Genomic DNA, 27,734 nt, shown 5'->3' on the forward strand with positions numbered 1-27,734 from the left:
TGCGGGTGTGTGCATCTATGTGTTTGTGTACGTATTGGTATGTGTGTGTGTGTGTGTGTGTATGTATGTATGTGTGTATATATGTGTGTGTGTGTGTGTGTGTGTGTGTGTGTGTGTGTGTGTGTGTGTGTGTCATTATGTGTAAGCGGCACTACTATTGGAGGCATGTATAAGCAGCATTGCTACAGGGGACAGTTTGTGTTTAAGCACCACTACTACTGGGGGCAGTTTATGTGTAAGCAGCACCGCTATTGGGGGCATTAATATGGTGCAAGGGGCATTAATATGGTGCAAGGGGCATTAATAAAGTGTTGCTCCATAAGTGCACAGGATTTATTTTTAGTTTTTTTTTTTTTAAATATATATTTCTTTTTTTTCTTTTTTTTTCTTTTTATAGTTTTGGAGAGGGTTTTTAGTGGGGGGGGTGGGGGGCAGTCTATTTTGTCAGTCCTGGGCCTCACAATTTCTGATGGCAGCCCTGTCCATGGCAAACAGTCAGCATTGATGTAACATTTCTAATTTGCATACTATAAAAGTATACAGAGCAGCTGATTGGTTGCCATGGGTAACTTCTACACTGGCTCACTTCACCACTTTTATCACTGCTTGGTACATGTCCTCCTATGTTCTGTCAGTTATATTAGAAACTCTACCTACACTTTTCTTAAAATTCTCCTATACATTGTTGAAATCCCACGTGATAAATGTTATTATATGGGTTATAGAAAAAGGTTACTCTTCTCTGATATCATTCATTGTGTGCATTAAAATGAAAATGAAAATTGGCCTAAAAATGAGATCTACAATGGTTGCAGAGGTCACTAACACGACGGAGCCAAACATAGAATTTAGAAGGCATGCACTGCATGGACACAGTTAACACAAATGTCCAATGTTGGGCAATGAAACAGGTATGTAATTGGTATACAGTAGTGGTTGAACTTAAGGTGAAATCATCAGATTCCTGCACATTGTTACAGGATAGTGCTGTGACCATAGCAACTCTAAAAGGAGAGAGGCTAAGGAAGAAGGACATAAGAGTAGGTGCTCAGTGAATTTAGTAGAACTTTGAAGTGTATCCATTCGAATGGTTGACAGTATCCATGTCAACATTTAAAGGTTGACACCACAATGTTAGATTATCAACAATTTCAGGATGACAACATTTAGGGTTAGGCTGCGTGCTGGAGGGTCAGAATTACGCTACAGAGGGAGGTTTAGGGGTAAGATTAAGGCTAGGGTAGAAATACTCACCAGAACACTGCCGCATCGGAGGTCTGCACTGGAAGTGACTGTCACATGACCGCTGGGACCTGGAAGAAGACACTGCAGCTACAACTGCTGCCAAATGATGGTAAGAAGCCACTAGACCACCAGGGATGGTTTGTTGACAGTTCATCATGTTAACATATCATTTGGGTAAACATAATGAACGATGACATTATCACTGTCAACATGCTGAGCATGCCAACATGCTGTAAACATTCTTCTGTCGACCAATCATACCACACCCCTTTCAAGATGTTACCTCCCTAAAAATAAGTTAAAGGAATGAACAAATACATTGAATCAATAAACCATCATAAGGGTATAGTGAAATGAGTTAGTTTAATTTTGCATTCACATTGTTACCCATTACTTGCTCCATTATTGAGAAGCTCAAAGCAGAGATACATTATTTCACGTTTTTATCTATTTTTTAAACCACTTATATAGTAACACTTTTTTTCTATGTTAACAAAATAGTATCTAGTCATTAAGGCCTGGAATGTACTGGAGGAACTTGATCACAAAGCCTTGTGATCAAGACTTTGTCAGCTTAATGTCAGGAGAAACAGATGAAGCAGCTGTCAACATAACATCTTTTATTTCCCTTTTACTTGTGCATGAAACATCTCTATTTGTATTTTCAAGTCTTCACCAAGTATGATTAAAATGTTCACATGGGCTTAGATATACAGTATGTTGGCTAATCGCTGGTATGACTTTACGTAGTGTTCCATTTTAATAGCCAGCATACTATGTTTTTTTATATGGCCCTATTAAATGATCAACCAAGAGATAGTTCCAGTTTATTGAGTGCAATTTTTGACCAAGACAACCTCTTTAGCTGCCACAAAGCTATTTTAGTCATTGAGTGGGAATGTTCTACATCATACACAGTGCTTGTTATAGAGAAAGATTTAATCTGGTGTATTTTGCAAAAGCAAATTATGCTTGTGTCCTAGGGAAAAACAATCCCATGTCTTCTGTTACTGCTAAAGAACAATATCAAACATATAAAGGTTGAAATATCATTGATTACTGCTAGTGGGACTTTATTAACACAGCAACAGATGAATAGTATTATGCTCATCATAATGGTGTATACACAAGTGATGAAAGGTCAACAATGATGGTTAGGCTGCAGTGGCGGGGGGGGATTAGGGTTAGGCACTAGATAAAGGTTTAAGGGTAGGGATAGGGATTAGTGTTAGATATAGTGGAGAAATATTTTTCTGAATGAAAGAGGATCGGAGGTCTGACCCAAAAGTCACAGTCACATGACCTGGAAGATGCCACGGGAGCTGCTGCAGCTGTCGGTAGCAGGTAAGTCACTGCTGGGCCACCAGGGTCACCAGACATGATATGTGTTGACATTCTAACATTTTATCAATGTCTACTTGATGAATGCTGACACGGTCAATATTGACATTATGGCCTTGTCAACATTCTCCTATAGACATTTGACTATCAACATATCATACCCAAACTTTAGAAAGTATTATATGAGAAAAATATTTTAATCACCTCTTTTTCCAGAAAGGTTTCTGACTGAACACAAAGCATGCACCAAAGTGCATTTGCAAGCATGATTTTCTTTTGTTCATGAGTCAGGGGGCTAATGTGCCCTACTGTATTGTATATGCTGGCACACACTTTCATGCTAGGGTAAATATTTGTTGGGAGCCAATTACGCTTTATCATTATTAATATTTACAAATATATAAAGGGACAATACATGGAGTTAGCAGGCCGCTGCTGATTGGCTGCTGGTCTGGGCAGCTTCGAAATAGTAGCTCTGTGGTCATAGGAACCGCTGTGCCGCACCAAAGGTCACCGCCCTCTGTCTCCTCCTCTGCTGCACTTCTGCCACTCTCAGCCTCCTCTACCACGCCGCCACCACCCTCAGTCCTACTCTGCATCTCCGCCAACTCCCATAACCTCCTTCTCCGCACCATCTCAGAGGCCCATTGCCTCCTCCACCACGCACCGACCGCAGCCTCCTTATCCACCGCACCGCAGACCACAGCCTCCTCAGCACCGCCACTGCTAAATAGGTAATCTTACCCTGCTGCCTTTCTCTCTCTTTAGTCCCTACTGTATGCCCTTGCTGTTCCTCTCTCTGTCACTCTCCCTGTCCCTATGTCCCTACTGTCACTTTCACTGTCCCTCTGTCACTCTCCCTCTCCCTATGTCCCTGCTGTCACTCTACCTGTCCCTATGTCCCTGCTGTGACTTTCCCTGTCCCTCTGTCACTCTCCCAGTCATTATGTCCATGCTGTGACTTTCCCTATCCCTCTGTCACTCTCCCTGTCCCTATGCCCCTGCTTCATTCTCCCTGAATTTTGTCTCATTCCATGTGGCATAATGTGAATTTCAGCTCATTCTGTTTGCTATAATGAGAATTTCAGCAATGCCGTGTGCTATAATGTGAATTTCAGCTCATACAGTGTGCTATAATGTGAATTTTGTCTCATTCTGTGTGGTATAATGTGAATTTCGGCTCATACCACATGCTATAATGTGAATTTCGGCTCATACCCCATGGTATGATGTGAATTTTGGCTCATACTGTGTGGTATAATGTTAATTTTGGCTCATACTGTGTGGTATAATGTAAATTTCGGCTCATACTGTGTGGTATAATATGAATTTCGGCTCATACTGGGACAGATGTACTGTGATAAGGCCACTACTCACTGGCCAATGTGAGAGAGATGTGTGCTGAGTGAACCACTCAGCACACATCTCTCCCACCACTCAGCACAGTGCGATGTGTGCTGAGTGTGCAGGGGGAAATGGGGGGGGGGCACTCACTTCACCCAGCGGGTGAAGTGAGCGACCCGCTAGATTGGCCTGCATGCAGGCTAATCTAGCAGCAGCTAGATTGCTTAGATTTTAAGCAGCGATTGCTCCGTGAGTACCCCCCTTAAAGCTTGGAGAAGTGATAAAGCAGTGATAAGTGCAAGGTGATAATGCACCAGCCAAACTGTAAATTTACATATAGTAGCTGATTGGCTGGTGCGTTATCACGTTCCACTAATCACTACTATATCACTTCTCCAGGCTTAATACATTTGCCCGACTGTGTGTTATAATGTGAATTTTGGCTCATACTGTGTCATATAATGTGAAAGGGGCACCAGTACTACATAGTATAAGCGGTCCTACTTTTGTGGTGCATGCTGTGTATAAGGTGTATATGGTGTGGTGAAGGACATGCCCCCTTTTCTAGAGGACGTGCTCCTTTGGCGCGCACAGAATTACAGCTTTCACTTTACCATACCCCACTTTAAAATTCCTCTTTGACTACTGGATATGGTGATCTATCTGTGGGGGTGCTGACCTGTGCAGGGAGAGATGATCTGTCTGAGGGGGAGGGGGCTAGTCTATTCTGAGAGAGATGATCTGTGTGAGGGGAGGGGAGGTATTTAGTTTCATTTGGAGATGATAATCTATTTTTAGGCCCGGGGGTTGAAGGGACCAAAGTTCACAAGGACCCCAGAAAAAAAGCACAAAACCGGTACCGCAGTGCCTAATAATGGTCCGCAAATTAAGTACATGAACTTATTAAAAGCAAATTAAGACTACGGAGACCCCAAATTCCAGATGCAGAAACCAGAAGTAGTCGTTGTGCGCTCCACAGTGTGTTCCAGAAACCAGGAAGCACACAGCGGTTTCTGGCAGAGCAAATGTAGCAGGAGCTGAACCGTCATCACTGCACAACAGACCACAAATATGGAAAATGGGAGCCGGTGGATGCGGCGCCGCCGTATATGTGTGGGCAGCCGCATAGGAGCCCATGTACAGGCTCCTTCCTTCCAAGCAGGTTCCACTGAACGGACCCTCTTAAACTCAATGTGTGGCCCAAGCCTTAGTGAGTAATGAATATACCTGTGCACATGTCGGGTGACCTGGATAACGTGAGCTGTTTGGGGTCCTGAGGACCAAGCTTGAGAACCACTGTAATAGAGTTTAGCTATAATTGCTTTAAAATGTATTTAGTGAGTGCGCATAGGATTAATTGTCAAACCAGTTTCAATTGTTTAACTACTTCTGCTACAACACAATACTATCTAAAGGTTTTAATGAGTTAGGTTCAGCTAATATGACATGCTCTGCTTTTTGTTAATGCCTACATTTCGTTTTGAAGTAGTAATCCACCTACTTTGGTATTGGTTCCGCCTACAGTTGATTTGGTGCCGCCCACACGAGGCCACTTCTAGAAATGTTTCCAGGTCCACTTTTATTTCCCAATCCACCACTGCTCCTTATGGATATGTGTTTTTACTGTATGCAATTGATCTTCTGATTATTTTTCTCTATCCATGTCTTGATTTTTTTTCCTTCCCTCCCACCCTTTCTTGTTATTTTTGAGGTTTTATTTATTATTATTTTATTTAAATTTTATTCTTTGATGGAGATTTTCTATGTAGTATGTACAGTATGTTATGTATTGTGTAATATCATTTCAATAAAAATGTAATTTTGAGAAAAAAATCTATATATTAATAGCAGGAAGATGACTTTTATGAGTGACATATTTATATGATGCCGTTGTCTGAGCAGAACACTTCATATACCAAATGAAAGGTCTCTGTTCGAAGATTTGCAGAAAAATATTGCCCATTTACAGTGCATCACCATTGTGCTCTGGAAAGTGTGACAGTTGGTGAACTCTTCCTGTCCACATGCTATGTGACCTGGAACATGTGACCAGATGGTTGGTCTGAAAACTGTGACAGTTATTTGTAGCCACCCACTAAGCAGGGTTTTTTCGAACTTCAACTCCTAAGGGGGTGAAATGGGGTAAAATGTTCTGCCCAGCAAACCATTGGCAAGTTGAAATCAGGCACATCAGCTATTTTTGTTGTGTATTTTATTTAAACCCATCCAAAAATCTACCTTTGCATTTGGATGAAATTAATATTTCAAATAAGGTGTTTTAGGGAAAAATATATGTAAAATGAGCATAGAGGTAATAATATATATTAAATGGCTTATTGCTTTTAGTAAGCATTAATGTCACAGCTTAACCATCCAACACGTCCACTGTTTTGTTCTTTCTTGTTCATTCTGCTTCAAAATCCCGGAACTCGTGCCCTATTTGGATCATGCGCTGTGTTAGTTATTTTATATTTTGATAGCATTTGATAAAACTTCTGCAAGCTTCAAAAATAGCCAGCCGGAACAAAACATGTACATAACCATGGAAACTATAGTATTTCCCCATTTTGTGCATACAGACAAAACAGGGTACACCGAAAATAAATTACAGCAGCAGCAGCTTCCCAGCAAATAGCTGATCCATCCTGATAAAAGCCTGCATTTTTCTCTCAGCGTCCTTTCAGGAAGTAATGGATGCATTTTATTTTCCTGTATTTAATGCTGTTTGACATTCCTTTGGCAAAGTGTGTTTTTTATTGTGTTTCTTTCCAGCTGAATACATTTTTTTCCCTGACATGTGTGTTTAAAGTGTATCAGCCCCTAAGCTTTTCCAAATGGAACTATGGGGAAATAAAGAGGTATATACTTATTATGTTTATAAATGCATTCACACCCTCCTAAGTTTCTTGAATGTTGCAGTTTTTCATTCCACATCTCTTACTCTTGTTTACTGCTTGGATTAATTCTTTCACAGAGCAAGGACCCTGTGACTTGTGGCAAGTCATTCACATTAAACTGTTTTGTTTATGTAAAAGCTTCCTGAACCATAAATTTAAGGTTAAGTCTGCTTTACCCTATGATAATGTGAGATTATTCCCTAAGCAAAACAGTTCTGCAAACAAAACAGAAGAGTAACACAACATTTTAGCTGAAAGAAACATATTTTACTTTGATTTAGAGATTATCCAGAAAAGATATCTTCAAATATGGTAAAATAAATACAGTTATTACATACAGTACAAGGCTAACAACTAGAAGAAGAATGCACCGAAATATTTTAGAAGACCTATTTATAAAAGTTAGAAATCACATAAACAAAGCATTTGCATATTTAAAAAGCTTCACTGTTGTCCTTTTTTGGACAATGTCAGACCCTTATGCTGACATTTACTTTTGCCCAAGGCAGGATTAAGGCTGGTTGGGGCCTAGGGCAATGTAGGTTTTGGGACCCCCCACACCAACCATCTGCCAGCCAACACCCAACACCCCCCACCCCCCGACTCTAGCAGCCCCTGCTCCGCTCCTTACATTCTTCCTCTGGCCAGTCAGCAGGTATGAACTCCACGGCTGGGGACCATGGTTTCCGTGTAGCTGCTGGCCTGTACTGACGGAGGACAGTGCGGGGCAGAGGCAGATGGGCTTCCCATCCAGGGTGATGGGACGCGGCAGCTGTGAGACAGGAGACCCTAATGCCAAACCTGCTAGTGGTGGCGCACTAACCTGGCTCTGCTGTCACTCTGAGTGTGCAGGAATACCTCAGCGGCCACTGTTACCGAACAGCTGAGCCACCAAAGGGAAACTTTTGCAATTCAAAATGCAGTGTGTGGGGGCCCCAAGATGGCCGCCCCTGTAGCCCCAGCCTTAATTGGCTCTGCTTTTGCTCTACACTATGGAGGTAATTCCAAGTTGATCGCAACAGGATTTTTTTTTAGCAGTTGGGCAAAACCATGTGCACTGCAGGGGGGGGGGAGATATAAGATTTGCAGAGAGAGTTAGATTTGGGTGGGTTATTTTGTTTCTGTGCAGGGTAAATGCTGGCTGCTTTATTTTTACACTGCAATTTAGATTGTAGATTGAACTCACCACACCCAAATCTATCTCTCTCTGCACATGTTATATCTGCCTCCCCAGCAGTGCACATGGTTTTGCCCATCTGCTAAAAAAATTCCTGCTGTGATCAACTTGGAATTACCCCCTATATGTATAAAAGTATTCAGATGCCTGACCATTACACCAACAGGGACTATAATGACATTATTCAAATACATACAGCCATGACCAAAAGTTTTGAGAATGACACAAGTATTGGTTTTCACAAAGTTTGCTGCTTCAGTGTTTTTAGACTTTTTTTGTCAGATGTTAATTGTTAATATGGTATACTGAAGTAAAATCACAAGCAAAGTGTCAAAGGCTTTTATTGACAATTGGATTAAGTTTATGCAAAGAGTTAAAATTTGCAGTGTTGACCCTTCTGTTTGAAGACCTCTGCATTTCGCCTTGGCATCCTGTCAATCAACTTCTGGGCCACATGGCTGCCTATGAATGGTCTCAAGATGCTTTACTGTTGGCATGACACAGGACTGAAAGTAGTGCTCACCTTTCCTTCTATGGACAAGCATTTTTTAGTTACTCTGCGCTTAATACCATATGGTCCATAGGATGATTGAAAACACATGCATTGTTATTAATAATTTATTTTATATAATACACTTTAAAACACAAAATCTCAACCACAATAAGAAATGCAAAATGCATATATATAGAGATGTACATAACCAGATGAAAAAAGTTATACAACAGAAATAACTTCCCACATGATATTAACTATTAATAATATTCAATCTCAATTAGCTATTTTCACTATTCCTAATAAGAGGTGGATCAACCTAAAATAAATCAGTGCACTGATATAATTCAATAGGGAGTCTCAATTAGCAGCAGTCCCGCAAATAGTATCGGTTAATTGTCCCCGGAGGTGCTAATCCCGAGCACTGTAAATATTGTTTTACTACGTTTGATGATAAATTAGTAGTGCAGTAGACCGGCATACATATTCAAATCGTGAATGGATCACACCAAGCTCACCACCAAGACGCACTTATGTAATGTTCCGAAAGAGGCCACTGGTGACTGCTTGTCTTATTCCTGGGACACCGTCATTTGGACACCATTCCACCTGCACAGCTAGACGGCTTTGGGCGGCTATTAGAAGTGGTAGCGGCACAAGCATTGAGGAGAACGGAGACGTCCGGTGCCTCCCAGCTGGCTCCTTTCAATTCAACTATTGCTGACCCTTTTTTCTGAACATTACATAAGTGCGTCTTGGTGGTGAGCTTGGTGTGATTTATTCACGATTTGAATATTTATACCGGTCTACTGCACTGCTAATTTATTTACAGTGCTCGGGATTAGCACCTCCGGGGTCAATTAACCGATACTATTTGCGGGACTGCTGCTAATTGAGACTCCCTATTAAATTATATCAGTGCACTGATTTATTTTAGGTTGATCCACCTCTTATTAGGAATAGTGAAAATAGCTAATTGAGATTGAATATTATTAATAGTTAATATTATGTGGGAAGTTATTTCTGTTTTATAACTTTTTTCATCTGGTTATGCACATCTCTATATATACAGGTTGAGTATCCCATATCCAAATATTCCGAAATACGGAATATTCCGAAATACGGACTTTTTTGAATGAGAGTGAGATAGTGAAACCTTTGTATTTTGATGGCTCAATGTACACAAACTTTGTTTAATACACAAAGTTATTAAAAAATATTTTATTAAATGACCTTCAGGCTGTGTGTATAAGGTGTATATGAAACATAAATGAATTGTGTGAATGTAGACACACTTTGTTTAATGCACAAAGTTATAAAAAATATTGGCTAAAATTACCTTCCGGCTGTGTGTATAAGGTGGATATGTAACATAAATGCATTCTGTGCTTAGATTTAGGTCCCATCACCATGATATCTCATTATGGTATGCAATTATTCCAAAATACGGAAAAATCCGATATCCAAAATACCTCTGGTCCCAAGCATTTTGGATAAGGGATACTCAACCTGTATATGCATTTTGCATTTCTTATTGTGGTTCATATTTTGTGTTTTAAAGTGTATTATATCAAATAAATTATTAATAACATTGCATGTGTTTTCAATCATCCTATGGACCATATGGTATTAAGCGCAGAGTAACTATATATATTTTTGTCTAAGTGTCCTTTCCTGTGGCAACAGGGGCAGGTTACTACTATTTATGCTCACACAGGCATAAATTGATACTCTGCAGCTGATTTTTAATTGTAGTTAAAATACCTTGATAGTTATCTTCCTTTCGAATTAAGCGCCAAGAGACAGATTGATTTTTTAAGATGATCCAAACAATCTAAAAGAGGATATTACTTTACCCCAGTCAACAGCAGCCCAATCCCTGCATCTTTTGCAGAATATCGGTCTGTCCTTGATGTTTTCCTGGAGAGAAGTGGCTTCTTTGCTGCCCTTCTTGACACCAAGCCATCCTCCAAAAGTCTTTGCCTCATGGTGCATGCAGATGCACTCACAACTGCCTGCTGCCATTCCCGAGCAAGCTCTGCACTGCTGGTGCCTGAACTTGCTGCTGAATCAACTTAAGAAGATGGTCCTGTCACTTGCTGGATGTTCTTGGATGACTTGAAGCATTCTTCACAACTATTGAACCTCTCTCCTTGAAGTTCTTGAATCGATAAATGGTTGATTTCGAAGCATTCTTACTAGCAGCAATATCCTTGCCTGTGAAGCCCTTTTCATGCAAAGCAATGTCTGCACATGTTTCCTTGCAGGTAACCATGGTTAACAGAGGAAGAACAATTATTTAAAGCACCACCCTTCTTTTAACGCTTCCAGTCTGTTATTCTAACTCAATCAGCATTACAGAGTGATCTCCAGCCTTGTCCTCGTCAACACTCTCATCTGTGTTAAAAAGAGAATCACTGACATGATGTCAGCTGGTCCTTTTGTGGCAGGGCTAATGCAGTCGAAACTGAGCTTAAGTTCATTGTCATGGCAAAAAGGGACTTTGCAATTAATTGCAATTCATCTGATCATTCTCATGACATTCTGGAGTATACGCAAATTGCTGTCATAAAAACTGAGGCAGCAGATTTTGTGAAAATGAATATTTGTGTCATTTGCAAGACTTTTGGTTGTATACTTTAATATGGAGCTGGTCTGCCTTTTGCAGCTATAACAGCTGATGAAGTCAATTTATGGACGAAATGCATAAGGTTTCTGGTGTCATGTCATACACTTAGCAGAAGGATCCTGACAATTGTGCTTACACCCATAAGGGTGGTGGCAGGAATATACCATCACCTTAACTGAATAGTGATAGTGGATACGTTCTCACCTTCTTAAAACTGTAAGCAATTTTTATAAATTATATATTTTATTTACTAAAAAATAAAAAAATCTAAATGATTTAGATCCACAATCACTATGCCGTTAAGGTGATGGTATATTCCTGGGTGTAAGCTTAATTGTCAGGATCCTACCGTTTAGTGTATGGACATGATGCCAGAAACCTTATGCGTTTCATCCATAAATTGACTTCATGAGGGGTAAGAAATCTTTAATACTAATTGATTTACTGTAAATTGTCCGTAGGTCATTCATAGTACTAAACCCAAATAGGAAAATTGTCTGGTTGCTTAAAAAATTTGAATTTGCATCCAGTGGATAAGTCTATCCCACAAAGTGGATTAAATTTAAGGAGTATTTTTGAACAGTGTGAAAGAACCCTTCAAACGTATGTCTTTATCTTCCAAGTGCAATCTTCCAATGGATATTCTGGTTCCTTACATTACTCATGTTTATGTCTATTGTTGAGCAGTTTAACATTATTATTTTCTTCTTCTGCTGTTTATGTTTTTTCTGTTCACTATTGAATTATTTAAGACTGATGATTTTGCCTCTGTCAAATCTTGTCATGCCCCCACTATTATTTGCCCTGTGCCTTGCAACAGTAATATTTCATGCTGTTTTTTTCTTATGTACACTTTCTGTTTGTCTGTATAAAAGCAAATAAACATCTTTATTTAAACAAAAATGTAATTAAGCTCCTGTTTTTTTATACAGTACTGTATTTGCACCACCTTCCTTGAGCTCCGACTATACTTCTCTGCCACAGTGACACTAATGGACGGAGGTTGTACTACACAATTTAATTATTTCACCTCACTTCGGTAAGTGTTAGGTCATGTCCTAAGTCTATGTGAACTATGCTACATTTGAATCTGTTTTTCCATTTAGGTCACTGGCGAATTTACAATGGGTGCAATGTGTGCAGGTGGGGTCCAGGTGGGGTTCACACTGCACACCCTGTACCCCTTTTTTCAATACTTACCCTCCAGAGCCCCATGTCAGCAGCAGCACTGCTGCAGAAATCACCGGGGAAATGGTGTGCTGGCCATTTTCCCAGCGTATTGTTCATGCGCACAACAGAAATCACTGGGAAAAAGGCCGCTGCACCATTTTCCTAGAGATCTGTGCACACACACTAGACTCTGGGACAGTGCTAGGGTCACCTAGTGACCCCAGTACACAAAGACTACAGCTGTGCTGGCAAGAAAGGAGGAGGCCCAGACGGAGTCTGCACATTGGCCTCTTCCTCACTAGATATGCCCGTTTTAGATCTTCAGTTATACACGTGCCCAACCAAGAACTTGTAATAATCATTAACATGAAAGAGGAATAATGTAACAATTACTGCAAGCAAGGTAACATAGTATAACGATACAATTACTGTATGTTACTTTGCTTTTGTATTAGATATATGATCTGCACCAATGCAATTAGTTGTCCTACACATTGGGAACAATAAAATTGAGATGTTAGTTGCCCCTATTCTTGTCACAAAGACTGGAAGAGACAATGGGGGCAATTCAGAGTTTATCGCAGCAGCAAAGTTAGCAGTTGGGCAAAACCATGTGCACTGCAGGTGTGGCAGATATAACATGTGAAGAGAGAGTTAGATTTGGGTGGATTATTTTGTTTCTGTGCAGAGAAAATACTGCCCGTTTATTTTTACATTGCAATTTGGATTTCAGTTTGAACACACTCCACCAAATCTAACTCTCTCTGCACATGTTATATCTGCCCCTCCTGCAGTGCTCATGGAGCCTAATTCAGAGTTGATTGCAGCAGCAAATTTGTTAGCAGTTGGGCAAAACCATGGAGGTCATTCCGAGTCGTTCGCTCTGAAAATTTATTCGCATCGCAGCGTTTTTCCGCTTAGTGCGCATGCGCAATGTCCGCACTGCGACTGCGCCAAGTAAATTTGCTATGAAGTTTGGATTTTTACTCACGGCTTTTTCTTCGCTCAGGCGATCGTAATGTGATTGACAGGAAATGGGTGTTACTGGGCGGAAACAGGCCGTTTTATGGGCGTGTGGGCAAAAACGCTACCGTTTCCGGAAAAAACGCAGGAGTGGCCGGAGAAACGGAGGAGTGTCTGGGCGAACGCTGGGTGTGTTTGTGACGTCAAACCAGGAACGACAAGCACTGAACTGATCGCAGATGCCGAGTAAGTCTGGAGCTACTCGGAAACTGCTACGAGGTGTGTAATCGCAATATTGCGAATACATCGTTCGCAATTTTAAGATGCTAAGATTCACTCCCAGTAGGCGGCGGCTTAGCGTGTGCAATACTGCTAAAATCGCCTTGCGAGCGAACAACTCGGAATGAGGGCCCATGTGCACTGCAGGGAGCGGGGGAAGATATAACATGTGCAGAGAGAGTTAGATTTGGGGTGTGTTCAAACTGAAATCCAAATTGCAGTGTAAAAATAAAGCAGCCAGTATTTACCCTGCACAGAAATAATATAACCCACCCAAATCTAACTCTCTCTGCAAATGTTATATCTGCTCCACTTGCAGTGCACATGGGGGTCATTCTGACCCGTTCGCCCGCTGCATTTTAATGCAGCAGAGCGAACGGGTCCCTGCTGTGCATGCGCCGTAGTGCACCTGCGCATGCCGGACAGCCGAAGGCTATAGCAGGACAGCGATCCCCTCTGCCTGATTGAGGCAATCGATGGCCGGGAGGGGGCAAATTGATGGCGTTTGACCGCCGTTTCGTAGGCGCAGTCCGGCCAATGCAGGCATGTTCGGACTGAACGGGGGGCGGACCGCAGCGGCTGCGTGATGTCATACGCAGCTGCTGCGGGCCATGGAGTGAGGAGTAGCTCCCGGCCAGCACGCTAAAGCTGCACTGGTCGGGAGCTACTCCTGAAGTGCAAAGGCATCGCCACTGTGCGATGCCTTTGCACCTCTGTGGAGGGGCCGGCATTGACATGCGGGCGGGCTAGCCCTGTGCAGGGCGTCTCCCCGCATGTCAGGAAAGATGATCGTAGCTGTGCTAAATTTAGCACAGCTTCGATCAACTCGGAATGACCCCCATGGTTTTGCTCAACTGCTAACAAATTTGCTGCTGCGATCAACTCTGAATTAGGCCCAATGATAGGACATGCCTTCAGCTTTTCTTTTATGTGATTATACAACTTCATAATATGAATTCTAAATCGCACAAGACATTTGGAGCACATCACAAATATCAGAGTGAAAACCTTTTAGTTATGTCAGTGATTTTCAATGAGCCAAATGCTGTGACTGAAATCCAAATCTGATACGGCAGGATCTCACACATTGGCACCTGTTTTATAATTAGCAAAGCTGCTTTTTCTTCTGAGCAAAATAGGCACATTACTGTAGATTATTGTAACTTTTAATGACAAAAGAAATGGTACTTAAAATAGAAGGGAATCCTAATTTAATAAAATGATATACAAATGTATTTATTTCAAGCAATTCAGTTAAACATTCCCACCTAAAGCAATTTTTTATTTTGTTTTTTTATGAAAAAAATAAATGATCCTGACCTCCAGTGCTTCACAAATTACTTAGGGGTCTTTAGGGGTTTTTGAGGTTGCATCGCCCGGCCAATATAATGTGATTGGATTGGCTGTGAACACCTCTACCTGATTGACAGGTAGAGGCAATGGCGTAAGTTCGTCCCAGTTGCTCAGAGGCAAGTTATATATTGGTGCACGCCCCACCCACCCCTAACTATATGAAGCTATTTAAAATTGTCAGTTCAAAACCATTGAAACTAGACAGATCTATGCAGTGTGCAGCCACACACTACATAAATCTGCTCAGTCCCTCACAATGCTTATTATTTATCTGACAATTATTATACAAGTGTCAAATCCAGGATTAGAACCCACGACCTATTACACTGGAAGCAGGCACCGTACTGATGGAGCTAGTTGCTCCTGTATAGGAAGTATGAGAATTCTAACTACAGTATATGAAGTTACTTGTAATTGTCAGAAAAGTAACTTCATATAGTTAGAATTCTCATGCTTCCTATACAGGAGCAAATAGCTTCATCAGTAAGGTGTCTGTAATTGGTCATGGGTTCTTATCCTGTCTATGACACTTGTAAAATGTGTATCTATAATAAAGAGGGTGTGGTGTAAGGTTCAAGTAGAAAGAGATAGTGGTGGCCATTAACTAACTTAATTGAATGGTGTCGTTGAACACACGGTGAAGAGGTACCCCCCTACAGAGCAGGAGCCCGGTGGCATCGACTCCATTGCCTCCCACAGTTATGCCTCTGGGTAGAGGTGTTTGTGCGGCGAGTGGGGGTGGCGATGGACCACTGCGGGGTTGTAGCGGGGAAAACATGGGCGGGTCAGTGGAATTTTCAGGAAGGCTGCATGACGTCACATGCAGCCGCTCTGAAGGGAAAAATGGCGGCTGACCATCTGCATACGCAGCCTAGCTTAAGTTACAGGTGGTCATCCACAATTGCTGCAAATGCAATGTAAATTGCAGTCGCAGCTGGTGGCCATCAGGTACTGTAGCATACTGGGCAGTCTTGCCCTGTGATGGGTGGCCGCCAGCATGCTACAGAAGGGATTGCAAATTCTGCTTTTTAGCAGAATCTGCAATCCGTGCTGAATAACCCCCTAAGTACTAAGCCTTGGAGAGAGAGATAAAGTGGAAGGTGATAAAGTACCAGCCCATCAGCTCCTAACTGCCACGTTACAGGCTGAGTTTGAAAAATGACAATTAGAAGCTGGTTGGCTAGTACTTTATCTCCGCTCACTCTATCTCTTCAAGGCTTAGTACATAGGGGACTAAATGTTGGCCATACTTTACACCCGCATGACCAATTACAATTGGCCCAGAGTTATCAAGCCCTGGTGAGTGATAAATTGCACTGTGATAAAGTACCAACCAATCAGCTCCTGTCATTTGTCAAACACAGCCTGTAACATAGCAGCTAGGAGCTGATTGACTGTCACTGTATCACTGTTCAATTTATCATTTTCCAAGGCTTGATAAATCTGGGTCATTTTTAAGACTAGAAAGTAGGTCATGACCTCCATACAAACTGACTGGCAATATTGTGTGCTAGGAAATGCAGGTTGAGGTTTGACTTTCTATTTAGGTGTCTGTCATTGAGGCTTATACTGAGACAGACACAGCCACATCTTTTGCAGATCTCACGCTTGTATGGCAAATGTGGCTACAAAGCCCTTCCATGGTGTACATCTCAGAGTGTGAATGTGCAATGTCAATAAGATGCACCATCCCAGTGCATCTGTTATTCCATCTACTTGTCAGCACAAAGAAATGGCCACATAGCCAGATTAATGGGGATGGGAGGGTGCAGGGGATACTGTACCCCAGGCTCCCCTATTTCAGGGGGCCTGAGCACACTAGCATCACTAGGTCTTCCTCTTGTGCAGAATCAGAAGCAGGCAGCCAGTATGCAAGCCAGACAGTATGCAGGAGTATCAGGATTCATAGAGAGAGACACACAGAGCACTCATGAGTCCTATCCCAGTGTGTAAGTAGTACAGAGGCTACTGCTATTCTTGCATGTGACAAGATAAATTATAGATTTTATTTTACTTTGGGTGCAGTATTTTAAGCTTGTTTAAGTTGTCTTTGTTCCACTAAAATAAAACCTTATAAAATAGTTACATACTTACATGGTTACATAGTTTATGAGGTTGAAAAAAGACAATCCGTCCATCGAGTTCAACCTATTTGTTTTCTACTACTCTGTATTATTTTCAGGACTAATTTTATATGTTGATAAACTCGGCCGTTGTGTTGTAGTTACTCATTCTATTATAACTATAGTACGTGATCTATCCACCATAACCCTGTATATCCTTATACATTAGGAATTTGTCTAGCCCATTCTTAAAAGTATTGACCGAGTCTGCCATTACTACTCCAAATTCGTAGTGTCCTTACTGTGAAAAAAAACTTTTCGCCTCTGTGTGCGGAATCTCCTCTCCTCTAACCTAAATGGGTGTCCATGTGTCTTCTGTGTTGGTCTTACCAAAAACAGATCCTCCACAAGCTCTGTGTATTGTCCCCTTAAATATTTATAAATGTTGATCATGTCCTCTCTTAATCTACTCTTTTCCAGTGTGAACATGTCAAGCCTTGCAAGTCTTTCCTGGCATTCCAGCATCTCCATCCCCTTAATTAGTTTGGTCACCCGTCTCTGAACCTTTTCTAGTTCCAAGATATTGTTTTTGTAGTAAGGTGCCCAAAATTGTGAGCAGTATTCCAGATGGGGCCTCACTAGGGTTTTGTATAGTGGGAGTATAACATTCTCATCCCTTGCATCAATACCCCTCTTTAAGCATGCTAGTACCTTGTTTGCCTTTTTTGCTGCTATCCTACATTGGGTGCTGCTGCCAAGTTTGTTATCTATGTGAACACCTAAATCTTTTTCCAGTACGGAGTACCCTAAAATCACCCCATTTAGAATGTAGGTGTTATTTTTGTCTCTCATTTAGGTGGAGCTTTAAATAGTACCCAGGCATTATTAAACTAATACTTTAAATCTAATATACACCATTGGTTTAAATTTAATATACACAATCCATACCTCCCAACATAACCCATTACAGGAGGGTCAAGACACTCTGTACCTGGATGTCCCTCTTAATTTGTGATTGTAATTACCTGTGTTGAAATACCTTTCTTATCAATTAAATAGTTCAATCATATTGAGAGGGAAGTCCAGGAGCAAAGCATTTTGTCCCTCCTGGAATGGGTCATGTTGGGAGTTATGCACAATCTGATATACACCCCCCACCTTCCCATGGGCCTCCGTCTTAAGTGCCCCTTCCCCTAAGGCTTAATATGGCCCTGAATGGCTTATACATTTTCAAGACACTTACAGATGGAACCATGCTAATCGTGGATCCATCTACGATTGAGTGCGCCTGGCAAGGCTGACTCCCGGGCATAAATGGGACGCGCATGCATCGTAGACGTGCATGCACCCCATTCTAAAAGAAAATGAATAAGAGCGTCTCTGTGTACTTGGTGGCGTGCCTAGACACAGGCGTGCCCAGGCACGCCGGTCGCCCCTGCCTGTGATCAGCCATACTCAATGAGCGTGGTTCCATCTGTATGAGACCATTTATCTCATGTGCACCTCAATTGCAACTCCGACTCTGTGCGCAGGCTATCTGGATACATGAGCAGAAAAAAACAAATCACTTCATCGCATCCAATATGGGCAGTGTGTATGACTGAGAATCGGATATTGTTCTCCCCCAAATCTATGCTACCCATGGCAACCAGACATTCATATTATAGTGATTTACTGTAAAACCAAGTGCAGGTCCCACCTACTGTATAAACACTCTGGGCTAGATGCATAATCGCTTAGAGAGTAATACAATGGAGAAAGAAAAAGTGCCAGCCAATCAATACCTAACTGCCATGTTACAGGCCGTGTTTGAAAAATGTCAGTTAGGAGCTGATTGGCTGATACTTTTTCTCTCTCCATTTTATCACTCTTCAAGCGATGATGCATCTCGCCAAAAGAGAAAATATAATAAAACTATTGAGGTTTGTACAGGCAAAGATAAGTTCTAAAATGAAATAACAAAAGCAGAAAGTGATAGAAAATAAAATTACATAATTCCAATTATGTAAATGTATGTATTATGTGTGTATATAAGTCAATATATTTCTTACATTCCATACCCTATAATACATTTAAGCATCAAAGTAAATTCTAGTTTGATATTACATAACCAGAAACAGAGATATATTAAACGCTCTCAGTTAGGCATGGTGCTCCAAATATTATACACATTTCTTTTCCTTAAAAATACAAAGAAATTCAGGTAATAGATTTTGTACCTGGTGTTAAATCTACAAGCTCCTATTCTTTTATATAAACTGTATTGTGTGGCTGACTACCTTATAACCATCTCCTTATTCATATCCGCTACTTAAATCTGAACACGGATAAAACTTGTAATTTTTCCTTCTAAATATGTTATTCTACATAGCACAAAAATCATTGCTGCTTAGTGGTGGTGTTTTATTCTGCTCTCTCATTCACCCCTCAAATTCACGCTCTATCAACTGCCTGCTGGCTTCAGCTCAAACAATCTTTTACATCTGTCCCTAGGCTAGTGTAGGCTATTCCAAAAGTGTCTTCTATATTCTTTCATTGAACAGACAGGCTCCTCTCCAGTCTGCTATGAATTCTACAGATTAACTCTTTCACCTTTGTTCCAGCTACTCAAATGCTACTCTTCTTTATCGCACATTATATTGACTCCCAACGACACACAGGATGTACCTGTACTTCCACTTCCTCATTACATCGTTTTTCTTTTCTACTGTGGTGCTAAACCTCTCTCTCTTTACAAAAGCACCTTTAAGATTTTACTTATGTGTTACCTTTTCTCTGAATCTGTTTTCTCAATCAATAATTTGAGGTTTTAACATTCTTTTAGATCCATCCATTCTGAAGCCAACTCAGCCCGACTGTAAATTAAAAGCCCCCACTTCAGCATTCAATTAATAGTCATATCCAGTGCCGGCAAGAAGGAGAGATGATTACAAATTTCCCCAGACCCTTGTCCCCTTGCTACAGGAGACCTGTGGGAGCCCGTGGCCAATAACACCTTCCCCCCCTGAGTATACTGACCTTTGACTCCCCTCTGCAGTGCCATATTCCCAGTGACATCTTAAGGAAGATGGCACTGTACAGTGCAAGCAAAGACTTTGCTCTCTAGTGCACCTGCTCCATCTTCCTTTGCTCTCTAGTGCACCTGCGCCACTGGGGAGGATGGTGCTGCTTACCAAGGCCAGGTAAGTTCCCCCCTCCCTGGAAATCTGTCCCTGGCTGATGGGCAAAACATGCCCTTATTGTGTTGCATTTGATATTGCATTTTATATCTATATATGTTTGTGGGGTTTTGTGGGGGGAAGGGGGTGCGCCCCTGATTATGTCATGTTCTCCGTACAGTTCCGTTGCTCAGCAAACCTCTATATGGCTCTGGTCCTATCAACCTACCATAAATTGATAACCCCATCATTAAATTAAATAACCACCACCATGATAACCACATTAAACTTACACCATCAACAAATACATTTTCAAATCAACACTTTTAAATAAGTAATCCTTACCACACAATTTGGCCCCATATGTAATTAATAGCCCCCACTCCAGCATTAAATTAATAGTCCCTCACCAAACTGTAAATAAAAAAACTCACATTAAAAGAATTAGCTACCACCTTAAACACAACATTAAACATCCACTACCAATATTTCCCCACCCACTATTAAGTATTCCTCACAACCCCCATCAGCTGTATTATATTATGAAGCACCATTCAAGTCACCTTATTCTTCTTTCATACAGACCAGCAGAGCAGCATACTGGAAGAGGCAGACAAAAACAATCTCCCTTGTTCCTTGCTGCCTGACCACATGGGACAGCACAAGTTTGTTTGGGCATATACTCCACATGTGTGTTTTGCTGCTAATGGTTTTCTAGGAGAAAACTGAGAAGCTATAGATGTGGAATGGAAGAAAGGGGAAGGGCAATGGATAAGTCTGGTTCACTAACACATAAAATAAAGCGGATGGACCAAGAGGAGTGGCCAGCCACCAGCAAGCATACCAGGTGAGCTTGGTCCACACAGACTAGAGCCTGCAGGTCTCCAGCCACCCTGTTGCTAGTTAAAAAGGGTATAATCAACAGCCGGACAGCCAATTAAATAACATGTCCTTCTTTTCATAAAAAAAGTCAGTTTTCAGATGTTTTTAAATACTGTATGTTTTTTTTTATTATGTATTGTTGTGTGTTTATATCTAGTTGTTTGTGGTAGCGCCCCCATACCTTAATTAAATGCACTACAGACAAATATTAATATTGGGGTTCCTTTTATGCATGTTCCAATAAGTTCTTGTGTGGTTGGCTTTCCCTCTGTCCCATCCATATATTATTCGAGATTGCACTGATTTGTGATTTTTATATTGCTGCTACAAGCAATGATAAAGGAAGCAGCCTTTTCACTATATAGTAATAATAAATAGACACAAGTTCTCAACTTGGAGAAGATTTAGAGTTGCACACAAGTTGGCAACAACTGCACTTGCATTGTGTTCACCAAACTAAATGAGGTTATTTGCCAGTATACTGAGTTGCACACATATATGCGACTGCACCGCCCCCATCCACATACTTGTTCAAATAGCTGTCATAATTATCAACACACCAACACTGTACCTGTTGCAAGACATGTGCTTGAAATAAGATAGATTTCTGCATCCACACCTCTATTTAGCTAGCAATTCAGACTACTGATAGTAACATAGTATCTAAGGTTGAAAAAAGACAATTGTCCATCGAGTTCAACCTATTTGTGGTCTCCTATGCAGGATTATTTGGTATAAAATTTTGACTGAAGTTGATGACTGGCGTTACGTTTTACCCCTCTTTTTTATAATAACCATAGTGCATGACTATGCCCCGTAACCCTGGATATCCTTATCCATTAGGAATTTATCTAACCCATTCTTAAAGGTGTTGACTGAGTCGGCCATTACAACTCCCTCAGGCAGGGAATTCCAAACACGTATCGTCCTTACCGTAAAAAAGCCTTTACGCCGTATTGTGCGGAATCTCCTCTCCTCTAACCTGAGCGAGTGTCCACGATTTCTCTGTGTTGATCTAACCAAAAATAGGTCCTGCGCAAGATCTGTATATTGTCCCCTTATATATTTGTAAATGTTGATTATGTCCCCTCTTAATCTCCTATTTTCCAGTGTAAACATGCCTAGTCTTGCGTACTCATTTAACTATGCTTCTGGCTGGACATTTGCATGGCTTTGTGAAATATACTAGACACTTGTGATATTTGTGATAATGTATAACAAGCTACTGTAGCGCAGTAGAGTTGCATAGAAGAATAACTTGTGGCACCTTATCACATGTATTGCTCCATGTTGTACTAACTAAATGGTGGTCGGCTACAGTAGCAGCTCCATAGGTGGGGCTGCAGCTAAGTCCAAAGTTCAAATAGGGGAGCCACACTAAGTACCACCAACTGTCATCCCAATCTGATTTACTGGCAATCAGTGTGGCTCCCTTATTTGAACTTTGGACTGCCCTACCTCTGGAGCAGCCACTGGTCGGCTAAAAGGATAGATAAATTAGGATACATCTGTATATGCCCAAAACACATCCTCACTAAATGTAGTCTACATGTAATCACCCTGTTTCCATCCAATCATTCCCATTCAGATGCATGAGCAGGTGCAACTAAGATTCAGACGCATGACTTGAAACTGGCCGTAGTTGCATAACCTGTCTAGGGAGATGGGCATTGCTAAAATTTGCCAAACCAATCTGCAAAATGAACTTGCAAGCAACTTTGAATCAGCGACTGTCTTCAATTAAAATAGACATAAGTCATGAACAGTATATAGTATACCTTATAAAACAAAACAGAGGGATATGCACCCCTATCCTAGCCATGTAAAGTTTCCTGGACAAAGCCTCCATATACCACTGGCACTGCAGCTTGCAGGATATTTTTTTTAAAGAATGACATGTGGAGCTGCAGTGCCAGTGCTACATGGAGAGCTGACTGTCTGGGTAAATGGACATCTGTTTGGGGGGTGAGGGGGTGACAAGTGAATGATAGGGGAAGGAGATAAGAGGGAGATAGGCAGGTGAATATGGGCATGAAACGTGTAAGAGAGAATATAGATGTCAAAATGAGAAAAGACTCTGGGAGAAACATGCAGGAGATGGACTTGGGGGTGGTGATAGACTAACGGGCCCTACACATTGGACGATCTGCCGCCGAGCTGGCCGACGGGCGACCCGGCGGTGGGGGGGCAGTGATGGGGGGAGTGAAGTTTCTTCACTCCCCCTGTCACCTGGCTCCGTAGCAGTGCAGGAAGATATGGATGAGATCGTCCATATTGGCCTGCATGCACAGCCGACGGGGCACCAGCGATGAACGAGTGCGGGGCCGCGCATCGTTCATCGCTGGTGCCTCCACACTCAAAGATATGAACGGTATCTCGTTCATTAATGCACGAGATCGTTCATATCTTTGAGTGATGTCGGCCAGTGTGTAGGGCCTATAAGAGGCAGAGAGGCAAATGTAGGAGATGGACAGAGAGAGAGGAGATGCTTTCAGGAAATGCACTGGGAGGCGGGAGATATACAGTATGTCTGTTATACCTCTTTCAGAACACCAGCTATGGACATAGGTTATTGGCACATGAGTGCGCATAACCCGTGTTCATGTACGGTCTGAAAGGTGCCAGGGTTGAAATACCGGGTATTCCAACTCGGGTAGCGAGCAGGGTTGAACACGTGTTCAACCCGGCTCGCTTTGAGGTGTGAACAGGAGGTGGGTCAATGTTCCCCATTCACTGTGTGTGGATAGGTGAAGCTTGGAGATCAAATGATCTCCAAGCGCCGCCCAGCCACATCACCACTGACGTCACCACCCCAGCAATATGCTGGGTTGCGTACAGGGGTGGCGAGGGGCCTGAGGCGGGTCACAGGCTGGGAGCACCCGTGTCAGGCTCCTGGGTGCGACCCGCCTCAGGGGGTCTGAAAAGTGTTTAATCTGGCCCTGGTTGCACCAGGCATATCCATGAGCAGGTTACAGCCATGGCCAACTGCATTTTGGGGACTTATTTTTTGTTATATGAAGTGAATCATTCTATTCCAGAAAGTGTAAGAGTGATTACCTTCATCTAACGTTTCTTTTTAATTCATCCTAGAGTAGAATTTTTATTATGAACTGTACCATGGAATGAAGTAATTTAAAGATAGTCCAGATAGCACCTTTTATTAATTTCTAAAATAATACACATTATTTATTGTGGTGTCCTATTAAGGGGTTGGGTATGATATGCCTGCTTTCAAGATGCCAGCAGTCAGAATACCAACTACAGCATCACAGAGTGCAGGAGACCGATAACCCTCTGGTAGGTACCCTCCCCTCCCCTAACCCTCCCTTCTTGGTGTCAATGCAAACCCCCCACACCCTAACCTTCCCCGCTGCCTAAACCTAACCCTCCACCCTTGGTGCCTATACCTAACCCTCCACCCTTGGTGCCTATACCTTCCCTCTCTGCTGCCTAACCCAATGTTCCACCAATGCCTTAACCTAGCCTCCTCTCTCCTGCGGTGGGATGTGAGTGCGTCCCGCTATACTTATGTTTGGTATGCGAGCCTTCGGGATGTGGACGCCGGTATCTTGACTCTGGTCGGGATTCCGGCCCCTGCATTATGGCCATGAGTCGGGATTATGATGTCCAGCATCCCACATGCCAGCATATTAACCGGATCCCCCTATTAAGTGGTTAGAAATCATATTTTATATCTAAAAGGGGAAAGTAGGAGGGTGAAAGAAACTGCAAGCAATATGCCTGAGGAAAACATGGAAAAACCATTGGTAAAAATAAGATATTTAATTAAATGAAACTGAAAAGACTATTTTTCAAGTTTCTAACAAAGCTGATCCATTACTCCAGGTCCCTGAACTAAGTCTTCTTGTCTGGGTACATGGAGGGTTAATGTAGAACTGTTTTTAAGGGTACGGGGGGCTATAAGGGTATGTATATGGTATGTATAGTTGGTTATACAGCTATTTAGTTACTTATATGCTAAACAGCTTGCTATGTATAGTTAATTATGTATATGCTATGTACATTCTATGTATACTGTACATGGTTATTTATGTACTATGTTCATTCTGTGAGTTATGTATATACATACCTCCCAACTGTCCCGATTTCAGCGGGACAGTCCTGCTATTCAGACACTGTCCTGCTGTCCCTCCTGCGGGTCGTAGTGTCCCGCGGGGGGGAGGCAGTTGGGGGAGGCTTTGATCACCCACTGCTTTGCAAAGCAGCCGGTGATCACTGAATAGTTGCCGTGCGCTCTATTCAATGCAGGGAGGGGAGCAGGGGTCTGATCATCTGCTCGGGTAGCGCTGGGCACGCCCCCAAAATGCCAAAAATGGGTCCATGGCGCTCGGCCACGTCCACTCGATCGAGGCCATGCCCCTTCCACGGTAAGCCACGCCCCTTTTTGGGTGGCGCAGGGGTCCCTCTTTCTCCCCCTTCAAAGTTGGGAGGTATGCATATAGTATGTGTATGCTATGTTTAGTTGTTAATGTATCTCCTATGCACATGCTGTGGGTGGGATGTACTACGGGATCTAATAATGAAAATGCAGAAAAAAACCCTGTTTTTGGGAGTTTTATCTCATTTTCATATGTACTTACCTCCGTTCCCCGGCTATGCAGTGCATTATCTTGTAGAAGCCTATGGGGCTTCTTTCACAATGCAATGTGGGAGGACTCTGTCACGGAACCCTCCCAGCATGCCCCATGGCCGCCACCTGTCTGCGCATGTGCAGACGACTCCCGGGTCATAGATTCGAAAATCCAGGAGCCGCAGTGAATCGTAAAGGACAGCTCCTAATGGGAGAGCTGTCCTTTGCGTTACTAATCACATATGTTAGTACATATGCGATTAATATCAATGCGATAAGTGGCGGGATGTACCGTGATCCTTTAGTAAATCCTGCCCTGTGTCAGGTTTTTTGGGGATATGCCATGTATATGCTATATATTGTTGGTTATTTATATGCTATGTGTAGTTGATTATTAGTATGCTATGTATGGAGATCTGTCTGGTGGGTATGCTGTAGTGAGGGGGGGCTATACTGTAATAGGGGAAGGAAGGTTATCTAATGCTAAGCTGCTCAAACAACTTGGACTGTGTGATGCAATTAGCAGTGGTTCTCAAACTTGGAAACAACTCGCATAATAGCTCCGCATATTGTCCCTTTATATATTTGTAAATATTAATCATATCTCGTCTTAAGGTGCATACACACGGTGAGATCCTTGCTATGTCTGATTTTAACTATGTGATTTCCCTTGAACTCCCACAGAGCACAGATAGCACAGATTGTACAGATTTTGACTATCTGTGCTTGAGATTTTGTCTATGTACGATTTTGACTAAGTGACAATTTTGACTATACTTTGTACTAGATTGTACACTAGATAGTCAAGAGTGACTTGCCTGCACAGTCTATCTAGCCTTACGATACCGACCCCATGGGAGCGTGCATCGGGGTCGAATCTGTATCGCAAGCTGCCTAGCACCTTGAGATATGCACTAACTTTCCTTAAGATTTTGACTATATAGTCAAAATCGCAAGGGCTCCATACACTAGTGTGACATTTCGGACCCTCATGTCGCAGGCGATCACCCTTGAACCGTCCGGCAGCCTCCCGGGTGGCAGGATCGCATAAGATACATCGTATGCGGTCCTTTTGCATACAGTGTATCTTAAGCGATCCCACCCATGCCTGCGGGGTCCGAAATATCCTGAGTGCAGCACAGTCATTCTAGGGGCCCCGATCTGATGCTCACGGGACCGTGGATTGGATGTTAAACACATCTGAAATACCCGATTTCATCCAATATATCGGCCCGAATGGCCGAAATCGGATGGAATTGGGCATTATCGTTCTAGTGTATTGGGCCCTTTACAGATTTATCTCACCGTGTGTATATACCTTTAGTCGTCTTATTTGTAGTGTAAACATATCTAACCTAGAAAGCCTTTCCTCATAGTCCAGTGTCTCCAACCCCTTAATCAATTTGGTAGCTCGCCGTAATGCACTCAAGGGGACCGGTATGGGACCCCAGCATACGGAATGATGGCTATCACTATACCGACTGCGGCATACCGGCTGTGAGAATGCTGGCAGGGGGCACAACTATTTCTGCTACAACACAATACATTCTAAACTTTTTAATGTGTTAGGTCCAGCTAATATGACATGCTCCGCATTTTGTTGGTGTAACTCTGCCTACATTACATTTTGAAGTAGTAACCCCACCTACTTTGGTATTGACTCCGCCTACAGTTGGTTTGGTGCCGCCCCCATGAGGCCACTTCTAGAAATTTTTCCAGGGCCACTTTTGCTTCCCAATCCGTCTCTGAATATGGATGCCTTTTCTTAGTTTGTGAGGGGGCCAGAGCTTTGTCAAAGCACAAAAAGGTTAAACTTTTAGAAGTGCAAATGGAGGACCAAGCTCAAATATTAAATGAGAAACTATTTGCTGCCCACTTGACACATATGTGATGCACAGCTAATAATGCAAAAGTAGAAAATGTAGAAGTAACACATGAATAAGCCTTTGGCCCTCTATCAAGTTGTTGACCAGGTTCAGTTCCCAGATACAGTATACACATACAGGTATGTAAACTGAGCAGAATACAAAAAAAGCACAACATAAGATGTACGTTCTTCCATTGTTGTAAATAAAACTACACTGCACATGATACTGTAACTTAAGTACAGTAAAGTATGTACAGAATACTTTGCAGTATATCTGGCGTC

Source organism: Pseudophryne corroboree, chromosome 2 (assembly GCF_028390025.1).
Source record: "Pseudophryne corroboree isolate aPseCor3 chromosome 2, aPseCor3.hap2, whole genome shotgun sequence".
NCBI lineage: Eukaryota > Metazoa > Chordata > Amphibia > Anura > Myobatrachidae > Pseudophryne > Pseudophryne corroboree.